The sequence below is a fragment of the Anolis carolinensis genome, chromosome 5 (assembly GCF_035594765.1).
Source record: "Anolis carolinensis isolate JA03-04 chromosome 5, rAnoCar3.1.pri, whole genome shotgun sequence".
Classification (NCBI taxonomy): Eukaryota; Metazoa; Chordata; class Lepidosauria; order Squamata; family Dactyloidae; genus Anolis; species Anolis carolinensis.
Genome location: NC_085845.1, coordinates 74,435,231 through 74,449,330, shown reverse-complemented (window position 1 = coordinate 74,449,330; position 14,100 = coordinate 74,435,231). Strand labels below are relative to the sequence as shown.

General features: G+C 38.8%; 1 protein-coding gene across 2 annotated transcripts in view; it reads right to left on the bottom strand.

Moving 5' to 3' along the window:
• clock (clock circadian regulator) overlaps window positions 1-11,427 on the bottom strand; it is a 57,545-nt gene extending 46,118 nt beyond the window's left edge. Inside the window, exon 1 of one of the 2 annotated variants that reach the window (XM_008111683.3) lies at window positions 11,220-11,427. The gene's annotated coding sequence lies outside the window, so the exon portion shown is untranslated. The other variant, XM_008111684.3, reaches the window with a different exon arrangement.
• Between the last annotated feature and the right edge of the window lie 2,673 nt (window positions 11,428-14,100).

Below are 14,100 nucleotides of genomic sequence, written 5' to 3'. Positions count from 1 at the left end.
TTTATTATTAGCATATTCTGTTATTATTATATTCCATTTTATATTATCCTATTAATATATTTTATATCATTCTATTCCATTCTATTATTCTATTATATTATCGTATTATTATGCTATTCTGTTATTATATCCCATTATTATATTATCCTATTAATACCATATTGTTATCATATTCTGTTATTATTATAGCCTATTATTATATTATCTCATTAATATATTGTATATCATTATATTATTATTATATTATCATATTATTATTATAGTATATTATATTATTCATCATTCATGACTACATTGAAACTAGAATAGAGAGAAATCAGCATGGAAACTTTGTGAAACCTAAACTGCAAGAGGTACCATAGATTGTTGTACATGTAAATAATGGTAGTAACAAGAAATTCTTGATAGGATTCATAGTTTGTCTGGTTATGCTGTTTTGTGATGACAACTACTTTACAGTATATAATAAATGTTCATTTTGTTGTTCAACAATAAATGTGAGCTCTTCTTGATGGAAAAATAAGACATCCCCTGAAAATAAGACCCAGTGTATCTTTGGGAGCAAAAATTAATATAAGACCCTGTCTTATTTTCGGGGAAACAGGGTAGTAGCATATCAACTAAGCTCCAGTGTTGCATGCTGCTGAACTGGATTATCTAAGTACCCTGATTTATTTTCAGGCCTCTATATTTGAAATTATGAGGGCTCCTTAGATTTCCAAATCACTTAATCATCATGAATAAATATGTAAAATCTATTACTGGGCCATGGCAACCAATGGTGTACATTTTGAGGTATATTCTGCAGTCAATACGTTTCAGAAACTATACCAAACATTCAAAACTCTTTTAATCAACACAGTAACACAGGACACATTAGAACTCCTAAGCCATCAGTTCTACCATTGTGCTGCATCAAATATTTTGACCAGAATTCAAGAGAGGAAACTCAGAGTTTAGCAATATGACTATTTCATCTACAGGTAGTAAATGTCTGTGTTATCTCAGCAAGAAATCTGTGATAACTAGTAAGGCTTCTAAGCAGGGTGTACAAAACTTATCAGTGGTAATGAGTATAAGCTTCCAGGTGATTCTTTGGACCCAAAAGGGTGTCAATGCTGGAACAGATACAACAGAGCACCCTGCCTTTTAAAAATCTTCAAGCATATGCCATAGAGAGGTTCACCATCAAGAGAAAAAGCAATCGACATTTTTGTCTGTGCATTCTGTGCTACATATTTACCTTCACACAATAATATGTCACCTGAATAATGTAAATAATTAGAATCAAGGGGCCTACATTAGCTCCCTAGAAGATATTGGAGGACTGCATCTCCTCACTGAAAAGAACAAAAAAATCATCAGTCTTCTATGAGACTAACATGTTTTCATCCCCCGAGGCCATTTTAAGTGCAGGAGAGGCCTTAGCTCTTAATGAATAAAGTTATTATTAATGCTACCTAGTGTTTGAAGCAGATTTCCACACATGGGAAAATACCCAAGTCTGTTTTTCCTCAGCTGACTGTTTACACTGGATTTCAAAGATTAACAATATAAAAATATTGATATTTATTTATTTATTTATATTTGCTCTATTTCTACCCTGCCTTTCTCTATCCTGAAGGGGACTCAAGGAGGTAATATCCAATGCCTTAAAACATATAATACAAACATTAAAATTACATTTTAATTATATTAAAAGCAGACATTTAACATTTTAAAAAATTACACGTAAAACTACGTCATCCATAGTCAATTCCATATTTTCCAGATCTGTTATTGCACTGCCCTATTCAATAAAAACCTGATTCTATAGCCAAGTTGGAGTTGAAAAAGAAATATGGTTTAAAGTTGACTTAATGTTACCAGAAAAAAACAATGCACTTGCTGAGTTCTGTTGCTTATTCCCCTCTGAGTAGTCTATTTGGCGTTTTCAACCCTATGCATGCTAGTAGAAATTAAAGCAGAACATACATTGTGCACAGTTCCAGAATTAAGTTTTTGTGAGTATAATATAATTTGTAAATGGCATGACAGAACTGGAAACTGGATGTATATATTGGAAAGCCTAGTGCTCGGTACACATAAATCTGGCTTTATCTAATGTTCAAGATTTAAAAAATGCCAATTCCTACTATAAACACGACCATGTCATAAAATATTTGGCTAAAGAAGACTCTCTGAAATATACTTAATGGTAAGTGCCATAATAATAATAGTGGTAATTTAAATGTCAGACATAGATCAGCTACCTGTACATACAATAATGTACCTTTGGCTAATACAAAATGTGGTATCTGAATATACCTACGTTTTCAGTAGCCTAAGATCAAGCCTCATAATCCAATTCATTATACTAAAATAGTTAAAACTGAAAGGTACAATTTTAAAATACAGGCAATTCCAAAGTTACAAACATGATTTCCACATGGTGAAGTGTGTAGATTAATTATATTTTAAGTAATCTGCATATCTCCTTAGTTAATTGCAACCATATATTTTTCATATGTATCCTATGTTTCCACATTTAAGGGGATACATGAGATAGAAACTGCCATTCCATACATACTGATATACGAATAAATATCACATAACCAACCAATAACTATGTACAAAAAAATCCTTGAAGCATACAATCTTCAACTGATAACTTTAAAGAAACAGAATGAAAAATAACATCAGTACAAGCAAGGACAAAGAATGGAAACGATTGCACCTAGAGAAACGATGTGCTCTATTAGTTATGATAAATGTTTTATCTTCTGTATCTGTTTTTATAATGATGTTTTTTTTTGAAATTTTATTAATAGCCTTAATTGTTGAAAGCTGCTATGTATAATCTATAAGCATCAGAAGATGAAAACCTGAGTATTAAATGAGAGAGAAATATTCTGATGAAGCCTAAATTAATGTTTGTAAATTAATATGTGTATTTTAAATAAATACAGGTAACTAGTCTTCATATTACCAGGTTGCAATCTATACATCCCTTCAAAAGTTTGTGTCACCTGTTGTACATATCTTTGTTTAATTTTCCCGTTACTACTGTTGGGTATGAGGAAAGGAAGTTAGGTCACTTCAGGAGCTTTCAAGACATTACAAACTCAATCCTATACCATATACATGCCATCTATTTCACCTTAGTACCTAACCATTCTGCACCAGTTCTGCCCATTCTCATTCAGACACTTTTACATATTCTCCAAGTTGGAGGAGAACAGAAACCTCCCAAGTGAGAATCCTTCAGATGGATTCTGGGAAGTGTAGGCGGGTTTACTAATTTATTCTTCCTAATTCACTAGCTGGGAATACTTTTTCAAACTATAACTCTAAGAATTGAGCATGGAAGGCTTTTTAAGACTCACTGTACAAAGAAAATAAGAGTGAAGATTTTGTTTTATTGTGTAACAAAGTGCTGGCTTTGCTGATTTTGGAAACTTTGGTGTTAATGTTGAACATTTAATGTTACATCGTGTTGTTAAAAGTTGGGAAAATACAAAACACACGGGATTGGCAATCTGTGGCTCTCAACTTAATCTCACATGACCCTCAATTGAACGTCAAAGGCACTCTACCAATGTGAAGGTCTCTCTACAGATGATCATTCTCTTCTCCAGCAGAGAAACTCTTGAGAGAAAAAGGCTTGTCTAGCCCTGTTAAAGACAATGAAACATTGAACATGCTGAAACACCTCCAATGTAAAGCTAACAACTTAGGCAAAGTCCTCGGCTTTTGCACACTGTCTTGGCTAGTTTCCCATTCACTTCTCCCTACAAATTGCAGGTGGGGGCAAGGGTAGAGGAAAGAATCTACCAAATCTGAAGTGCAAGAAATGGGGCTAATTTGGTATTCTTTACGTGAGCTTTTTTTTAAAAAAAATAGTCTCCTCTTCAGAAAGACATTAAGAAATATTCAGGCAATTGCAAGCTGGCCTTTTTATTAGATTTATACCCCACTTCTCTCCCAGAATGATAGTAATGGAAAAATTACTTTATTTATTATTGTATTGTATGCCTTACCTTTCTCCCAAAATGGGATACCATAATGACATCTTCTCTCTTTCAAGTTTCCTTATTTCAAAAAACACTTTCATTAAGAAGTTTACTTTCATATATGAAAATATATTACTTCATATCTAATTTAGGCCACATAGATGCCTTTATGGTCCAGTAATGAAATACCAAAATCAAAAGCAAGCAGTTATTTCAGCACTCAGGAGAAAAGTCCAGACAAACATAGTTAATCCTAATTACATGCAAACCTATTAGGTATGTAAAACTGCATCATTAAAAAAGTAAATGCAAGCTTTAAAAATCAGGACCAAAAGTTTAAATGTATGTATAGGGAATGTTTTGAATATTAACTAGATATTTCCGCAGATAGCAATGCAATCCTAAACTAGAAATAGTTAACACTGATCTCAGTAGAATTCAGTTTTGAGTAAAATTGTATAGGATTGCACTCCAACTACATGTAATTCTGTTGATATGAGACTGAAAACTTTAGTATCCAGCTTGTATGGGCATAATTTTGCATATGACAAACACAGCCATATCATGCTTAGGACTTAATTGCCCCACACTGCCATCCCCTTTTCTTTTTATGTCATGTCTTAATTAGATTGTAATCCTAAGGACACAGAACAGTTTATTGTTCCTTTAATTGAAAAGTACTAAGTGTAATGTTGGTGTTATATAGATGATGACAACGATATAAACAAATCAAAATGTTTCATAATGCAGGAGCATAAAAACACAATTATGATAATGTCTTTTTAAAGAATTTGTTGGCTATTCATACTTGCTAACGACGAATGAAAATACCTTATGTATACTGAAGAACTCCAATACATATTAATTTCCAATCTGACAAGGGCTTGTATGAATTCTTAAAATAGTAAACTAAAGCAAAAGTAGTATGTTTCAGTTAAGTACGATATAAATCAACAGCCAAATTAGAGATTAGCATCTTAAAAAACAAAAATACAATATGTGTAATAGAGAATTCAATATCACTGTGACCCATAAATGTGCTCATTGCCACACCTTAAAACCTTTATTTATAGCTGGAAGAAGGCAAGATGGTAAAATAATCTAGGTGAACTGTTCAAACAAATACACGGCATAAATATTAATAATATTCAAAGGTCTGGCAGAAAAACATTTGAACATCTACAAATATATATATATACCATATATGTCATGTATAAGTTGACCTCATGTATAAGTCAAGTTTTGTGTCAAATTACGACCCGTGGATAAGTTGAGGATTATTCTGCGGAGAGGAAAACACCAATGCCACCTTAGGAGTCAGCCATCCCTGGTAGACCACACTTCCCGCCCAGGCATGAAAAAATGTCAGAAGCAGCACCATAGTAAAGACAGCAGATGATATTTGTGCTTTTTTATGATTCTCCTGGGATGGGCTAAGAAGCTCTCACCACTCTCCTCAGAGAAGACGATGGTTCTTTTTAAAATAAGTGTTAAGGTACAGTACTCACACTAGAGGTGTGTGCGGTATTTGTTCCATTTGTTTCATTCGGGTATTTGTTTTGTACCATCCATTCAGATGGCATGAAAAGAAAGAGCCCATTTTCAGATGAAACAAAAGGCGCAACGAAAGAGAAAGTTACACTTTCCGTTTTTTTGTTTGGTTTTCTGGCCGCATGGCTTTCCTCACGCAGCCCAGGAGGAGGTGATTTTTGGGGCTTTTGGCCAATCAGAGGCCAAGGAAACTGTGACATTGCCAGGGTATTTAATGGGGCAGCCACCCCCAAAGCGCCCATTGTGGGCATGTCCTTTGCTGGTGTTGGATGGCTGCCTGGCTTGCTCCTGCTCGCTCAGTCTCTGTGCTAGTGTGCTTGCTTGCTGCCTTGTTGCCTTACCTCTTGCCTTGCCTTCCTTCCTTGCCTTGCTGCCAGGGTAAAGAGAAGTGTTTGTACCTAAATTTCAAAAAGCTTGGCTGCTTGGCTTCTATTTTTTTATTCTTTCTTTGAAGGGAGGGGGGCTGGGATTGTTGAAGGGGTGGGGTGGGTTTGGCTGGGGAGTGTGCACGGGGCTTCAGGGCGGGGGAAAGAAGAGGATCTCTGTAGCTTCTATTTTTATCTTAATTCTTTGTTTAACCCACCCACCCCTTTTTTTTTCCTCCCCCTGGGTAGTATTAGTTTTTTTTTAAAAAAAAAACAATTTTTTTCAAAGGAAAGAAATGGTTGGGCTTCTACCTTCTGTTTAGAAAACTTTTTTAAAGTTGGTGGGCTAAAAGGGGTCAATATGCCCTCCATGTATGATGATTTTCACCCCTCTAGCCCTAAAACTGAGGGGAGAGAGAGCCTTGGAAGCCTTCCCATTGCCGCCAATGGTCCAAAAATTTTTGTTCTTTCTGACATATCCCATTCAAATAGAAGTCCCATTTTTAGAAGCGGCAAATCAAAACAAAAATGGGGCAAAACGAATGAAACAAAATAAAATGGATAGCAATTCCATACAAATGCAAAAGACTAATGACTCATTGATAAGTTAACCAAGGTTTTTGAGGGCTTTTTTTAACTGACATTACTAGACCTATATATAAGTGTATAGAATAACATTATAAATAACCAAACAAGTCAGAAGGAAAAAATCCACATTGCTACAAAATGTGCAAGCACTTATGTTCAATGAGCAGTTCATACAAATAATGCTATTTATAAATACTTGATGCCCCAGCCTTAGAATCTTCTCACATGGTAACATGGAGTGTTTGGTTTTTTACTGAACCAAGCTGTTTGCCAGAGTACTGAATTTTTAAAATTGATATTGTAATCTCCTAGTTTCCTGATAAAATATTATGTGTGCATTATGATCTGTTATTCCATTTGTTAAAAAATGATCGCATGTGCTTTTTTGAAACACTGCAAAAAATTCTTATATATTAGCTCATGAGGAAAGCAATGGCAACCCTCTTCTAAATAAATCTTGTCAAGGAAGCTCTATAATAGAATAAGCCTGAAGGCACATAACAACAAAACAAAAAACATTTTTAACACAAGATAAAATACACTAGCATGCTGCAATTTTTTATCTGCATGGCAACAATCAATGGCTCTTGGACAAACGTGCTTTTTATTCTTAATGGAATCGTAACAGTGAAGTCACTGAAATAATATTAAACATTCAAAGTGACTTACAGTATAAAACTATAATATCTACCTCTATATTGAGGAAGAGGAATTACAATATCCCATCAAAGGGATATTTTGTTTGTAATTGTCTTGATTTTACATGCTGTACACCGCTTTGAGTCCCACCATGGGAGAAAAGTGGGATAGAAATAAATAAATCAATAATAAAAGGGCTACTTACACTGGTGCTGCTTGCCTTTCTATTTTGTCATATATTACTTGCAGTTTGCCTTGCAATCATCCAACACCATATCTTGTAGTTCACAAGTTAGAGCATAAGTTTCTATACATTAAACAGGCTGGGTACTGTTCCATTATCTGGGTGGAGGCCAAAAGGGTGCACTAGACAGAAAAGGATAGTCCATTTTATTGGGGGGGGGGTGTTAAAGGAGTAAAACCATTCCCCGTTTTCCTGTTATTGCCCCCACCCATGTCGCCATTGTGGAAACAACCCTTGTTTATGAAATGGGAAGTGGGGGGGGGGCAAATAACCAGCGAAACCGGGGAAAATTGTTTTTGTTCATCAACTCCCCCCCCCCCCCCAGCATAAAATGGTCTATCCTTCTCTGTCTAGTACCCCCTTTTGGAAAAGGACACAAAAAGTGAACCAATCTATGCAGCTGGGTGCCATAGTAGAGCAGTCTCATCTGCAGGATTAGCACATATACTGTCCTTTAGGTTGAATTGCCAGTTTCCTCTAAGTGAAAATTATTTTAATTGGATTTTTTAAAAGTAGGACTACAAAGCAAAGAAACAGAAAAAGAATGAGTGGGAAAAAAGGAAATAATATATATGGTATATGATCAAGGAAGAAGTATATACTGTATTGTATACTGATGAGCCAATTAGATTTCATAAATACATTTTCTGAATATGACTTATATAAAACACACATTCATGCATAGCTAAAGCAGTAGGGTCTTCAGACCATTGAATGACTGATGAAGAATGTTTCTTTCAGAAGTATAAATCTTTTTGCAATACTAAAAACACCCATAATCCAACAACACTGACTCTCAGTTAAATTCCGCAGCACAGGAATAAAATATAAAATTAATATTCACAGCTACAAATGTCAAAGAATTTTCAAACACATTAATACACTGCAACATATCCCAACAAAATGGAATCACCACTGTGTACACTCAGATCACATGCCATGAGGAAGTATTATCAACATTACATGGCTGTCAGTACGGAGTTACAGTAAACAGATTATTCCTAAAAAGATATAATGGTGTGCACAACACACCCAAATAATTCACTTTCGCTGTACCACAAATAGTTATAGCTCTAAAGAGTTTTCAGGTATTGAAGATAAAACAGACTCAATTTTTATTTCATATTAAAGGTATTTTTCCAATTTAGAAGTAAATAAATCAGTGGGCGATCCTTTTTCTGTTAAAGTTTACATTTCTTTAATAATAATCTGTTGAAGAGAGACCCCAAAGGGGATGGAGGGAGAATAAGCCTTAAAGTAGGTGATCTGTCCCCCTTTTTTCAATCTTCCTTCCTTTCGCTCAGGGACAGAATCAGTACTGATAGTTTTCAAAAGGCTTTTGAAATTAAATTAAATGGAGAGCAACAAGATATCAACCCTAAGACTACTAATAAACCATGATATACACATCTGAGGCAAGCAGAATCATTTACAGAACACTATATACAAAATAAGGCAGAGCTATAATTTGTCCTGCCCACCCCAGTGCTTTATACAATGACTGTTAACAGATTTTAGTAAATGGATCCCAAACTATTTGGATTTTGAAAATTTTGGCTTGTTGTAGAAACAAAGATTGCCGAGAAACCTACAGTGGAGACCCCCTTTTCCCCATGATAACTCTTTCAGGAGTGAATTTCCCTTCCGAGTGGTAGATTTCTCTCACTTCCTGTTGTCTCAGTCCTGTTCTTAACTATGACTTGTTTGTAAATTGGATGTTTGCAACTCAGGGACTGCCTGTACTTAGCTGAATCTTGGTAAAAAAATCTCTGAATTGAGCAATATTTATTTCTAATTTTGCTTAGGAATGCACCCTTTCTTGAGCATTGTTTATAAAAAGAATGGAAAGAATGCTGGAGAAGCGGGAAGCATTCCACTTTATACAAATTAGACACCCACAAACACCGGTTGGGCATCCCTTATCCACAATTCCAAAATCTGAAAGACTCCAAAATCCACAATTGCCTCCTTAGGTGGTTCAGCCTCTGCTTTCCGATGGTTCAGTATCCACAAACTTTGCTTCATGCGCAAACAGATTACAAATATTGTGGATAAAATAATATGAAACATAAATTAATTTTATGTTGAGATTTGGATCCCATCTCTAAGAACACATTATGCATACATATGCAAAAACAAGCGAGGGGGGGGGGAGTTCAAAACACTTCTGATGCCAAGCATTTCAGATAAAAGATATCCAGCCTGTAATATTACATGGAGAGGATAATATGGGCCCCTTCCACACAGCTGTATAAAATCCCACATTATCTGCTTTGAACTGGATTATATGGCAGCATGGACTCAGATAAAGCAGTTCAAAGCAGATACTGTGGATTATCCGCATTGATATTCTGGATTATATTGCTCTGTGGAAGGGCCCATGGTTGACAATCAAATTGCATAGACTTCAGCATGCTGTAAAGGTGTTCTAACAATCTTGTCCTATCCCCTCCTTGGCAATAAGGGGAAGGTGGAGAAGGGTATTTGACTGTGGTGAACAACACATCTTAGTTTTTAAGCATTTTTCTGGGGCTATTTGAGGTACTGATTCAGAAAATTGTATTGGATAAACTGCATCAGATCTAATTTCTTAGGGCCCTTCTACACTGCCATATAAAATCTACATTATCTGCTTTGAACTGGATTATGTGGCAGTGTGGACTCATGCCTTTTCCACATAGCTTTACAAAATCTACATTGAACTGGACTATATGGCAGTATGGACTCATATAACCCAGTTCAAGTCAGACGATGATCGGCCTCGATATCCTGGAGTTCTATGGCTGTGTGGAAGGGCCCTTGGATAATCCAGTTCAAAACAGATAATGTGGATTATCAGCCCTGATATCCTGGGGTTCTATGGCTGTGTGGAAGAGCTCAGCTAATCCAGTTCAAAGCAGATAATGCAGTGCTTATGGCACTAAATAAATAAATAAATAAATAGAGCAGGTAATGTGGATTATTGGCCTGGATAACCTAGGGTTCTATGGCTGTGTGGAAGGGCCCTCAAATAATCCAGTTCAAAGCAGATAATGTGGATGATCTGCCTTGATATTCTGGGTTCTATGGCTGTGTGGAAGGGCCCTCAAATAATCCAGTTCAAAGCAGATAATGTGGATTATCGGCCTTGATATTCTGAGGTTCTATGGCTGTGTGGAGGAACCCTCAAATAATCCAGTTCAAAGCAGATATTGGGGATTAAGGGCCTTGATATCCTGGGTTATATGGCTGTGTGGAAGGGCCCTCGTGTAATCCAGTTCAAAACAGATAATGTGGATGATCTGCCTTGATAATCCGGATGAGTATAGGGCAGTGTAGAAGGGGCCTTGCCATTTCGGGAATCAGCAAGTCAAACATACCCAGAAAGAGGTCGAAGATTTGACACACCACCGTGTGTGTTGGCCGCCGGCGGGTGCAAGGGAAAGAATGGACTTGTAGTAAATAAGCAGTGGATTTGTGTATAAATACCGAAGGAATTACTATTTCTGGCGCTCTTCTAACTGGTCCAATGCCCTGGATTCCCTCACAAACAAGAAGGACATCCCTCCTTACCTGCAGCGTCAGCATTTCAATTAGGAGCTTCCAAGCCCACCACCCTTGTTCGGGGTACCTCGATTTGGAGAGACCTTCGGGATCCTTCATTGCCGCCTAGGGAGGCAGGCAGCCAGGCTGCCACCGAGAGGAAAGGCACGGGCAGGCCTCCTCTTCCTCCCTCTCCGTTATGAAACCCCGTCCCTCAGGTCAAAGTTTACCTCAAAGCCCCTTGACCGCCTGAACACATACAGCGCCTTCTCCCTCTGCGAGACTATGGCCCCCACCCTCCTTACTGCCTCAGCTTACTGTCTCGCGCTCTTCATCCTCTTCAGCACGACTCCCCCCGCTTTCGCCCTGCAAATGGTTTCGCCTCTCCCTTTCTGACGGTAAGAACCACCAGGCCTGTGGAAGGAGGGGGGGTGAAATTGCCTTCGGGTGCACCGCGCATGCGCCACCCTCGAGTTTACCGGCAAAACAGCAGCGGCAGCAACCACCGCCGAGATCGGAGAAGCTGTACTGCGCATGCGCCACTTCCTTGAGGGACAAACCGCAACGAGGGCGACGGCGAAGCCCTCCTTGTGTTTCCCTGGCCGCTGACGAGCATGCGCAATGGCGTCATACTCCATGGCGGGGAAAATGGTGATTCCCCTTCTTCGTCAAAAGTGGCGGGTGGGGAGGAGAAGGGAGGTGGGGGTTGCTCCGCGCGTGCGCCGCGGGAGCCGTCCTAAGGGTTACGTTGCGCATGCGTCACGGAAGAACACGATGTGCTTGCCTGACCTCAGATTACCCCGCTGGAGAGCGAGAGTGCGGTGGAGGGGGCGAGGAGGGAGGGCCTGTTTGGCCAGTCAAAGGGAAATCCTCCCAGGTTTTGTTTCATGCTTAGGACTTCCTTTCCCTCTTTTGTCAGGATTTGAAAAGGGAGGGGGGATCTGCTCCCTAACTTTATGAGTTTCTGGGTTGCTGTGAGTTTTCCGGGCTGTATGGCTATGTTCCTGAAGCATTCTCTCCTGATGTTACGCCCACATCTCTGGCAGCTATCCCCCGAGGGAATTGGTTGTCTGTTGGAAACCAGGCAAGTGAGGTTTATATATCTGTGGAAAGTCCAGGATGGGAGAAAGAACTCTTTGTCTGTTGGAGGCAAGTGTGAATGTTGCAATTGGCCAGCTTAATTAGCATTGAATAGCCTTGCAGCTTCAAAGCCTGGATGTTTCCTGCCTGGGGGAAACCTTTGTTGAGAGATGTTATCTACCCGGATTGTTTCTTGTCTGGAATTCTCCTGTCTTCTGAGTGTTGTTCTTTATTTACTGTCCTGATTTTAGAGGGTTTTTTAAATACTGGTAGCCAGATTTTGTTCATTTTCATGTTGAAATTGTCTGCATGCTTGTGGATTTCAGTGGCTTCTCTGTGTAGTCTGACATGGTAGTTGTCAGAGGTGTCCAGGTTGGTTCCTCAAGTGCTCTCCTGTGGCTGACTTCTCTGGTTGAGTCAGTCTGCAGTGCCTTTCATATTCCTTGATTCGTGTTTGGCCAATGCTGCCTTTGGTGGTCCCTATGTACATTTGTCCACAGCTACATGGTATACAGTAGACTCCTGCTGAATGTAGCAAAGGACACAATTCATGGTTAACTCGTGAATTTTAACTGGTTAACCAATTCCCCTTGCTAAGTCTATGAGAAGCAAAAATTAAACTAGTCCCTCCAGAACTGCAAGTGCTATCTCAAGCAAATTTTGAGCTTAGCAAAACATTACAAAGAGTAGATTACAAGCTGGGTCGATGCAGGGAACACCGTAGATGTGGCGTATTGTGATGTCTCATGGGCCTTGTAGTCCCGTTCCTAGTGCTATTGTGGCAGATGAGGAGGAAAATTTGGGATTTCCATCGGTTCAGCTTGAATCGGAGCCTCGCCACCTGGAGGATGTTTGTCCTCAGGAAGTTAACCAAACAAGCCTTGGGCAGAATTCTCCCCCGTTTTCCCGAAAGGACAATTATAATAGAGATAGAGGGGCGGGGGAGGCTAATCGCCGGAGCCTCAGAATCGCTGCCAGACAATTAGCTGATTAGGTCTGCTTCCTTTGGGAAATTCTAAGGAGTCATGCATCTGGACACAGTTTGGGTTTCACTTCTTGTTCTCCAGGGAAAGTGTTCTATTGGCGGGAAAACAGGACCCTATATAGGGGTTTTGCCGCAAGGGGAACCTTGCGGAGTCAATTTGTTCAGCTTGAGGAGAGAGATCTTGTGTAGACTTCGTACCCCAGTTCCCTGTTCCACTGATCAAGTTTTCAACCTAGCCTTGTTTCACGGATCAAGATTCCAGCCTTGCCTTGTTTCACGGACTTCTATGGACTCAGTTCTTGTTTCATGTTTGCCTTGTTTCAAGTTTGATCTAGCCAAGATTCAAGCCTATTTTCCAGCCTTGTTGTCAAGCTCCCTTGGACTTTAAAGACCCTGTCATTCCCCACACCATTGCTTGGCAAGGTGTGTGTTTCGGTCAAGTGGATTATAACTTTGGACTTTAATATCTTATATTGGACAATATATTTCTGGACTATATTTGACCTCACCTGAAAGGTCTGCTTTTGAACTATACTCTTCACTTGTTTTTATTGACTTTATATATTTCTTTAATAAAGATATTAGATAGATTCTGGTCTCTGTGCATGGTTATTGGTGCTCTGCAGCCTGGGTCGTGACACGTATCTGGTTTTCAGTAAGGCCTTCGACAAGGTCCCCCATGACCTTCTGGCAAACAAACTACTGAAATGTGGGTTAGACAAAACTACAGTTAGGTGGATCTGTAATTGGCTAAGTGAATGAACCCAAAGGGTGCTCACCAATGCATCTTCTTCATCCTGGAAAGAAGTCACGAGTGGAGTGCCACAAGGAGGGTTCCGTCCTGGGCCCCGTTCTGTTCAACATTTTTATTAATGCCCTAGATGAAGGGTTAGTAGGCATAATCATCAAGTTTGCAGATGACACCAAATTGGAAGGGATAGCCAATACTCCAGAAGACAGGAGCAGAATTCAAAACAATCTTAACAGATTAGAGAGATGGGCCAAAACTAACAAAATGAAGTTCAACAAGGACAAATGCAAGATACTCCACTTCGGCAGAAAAAATGGAATGCAAAGATACAGAATGGGGGACGCCTGGCTCGACAACAGTACATGTGAAAAAGATCTTGTGGA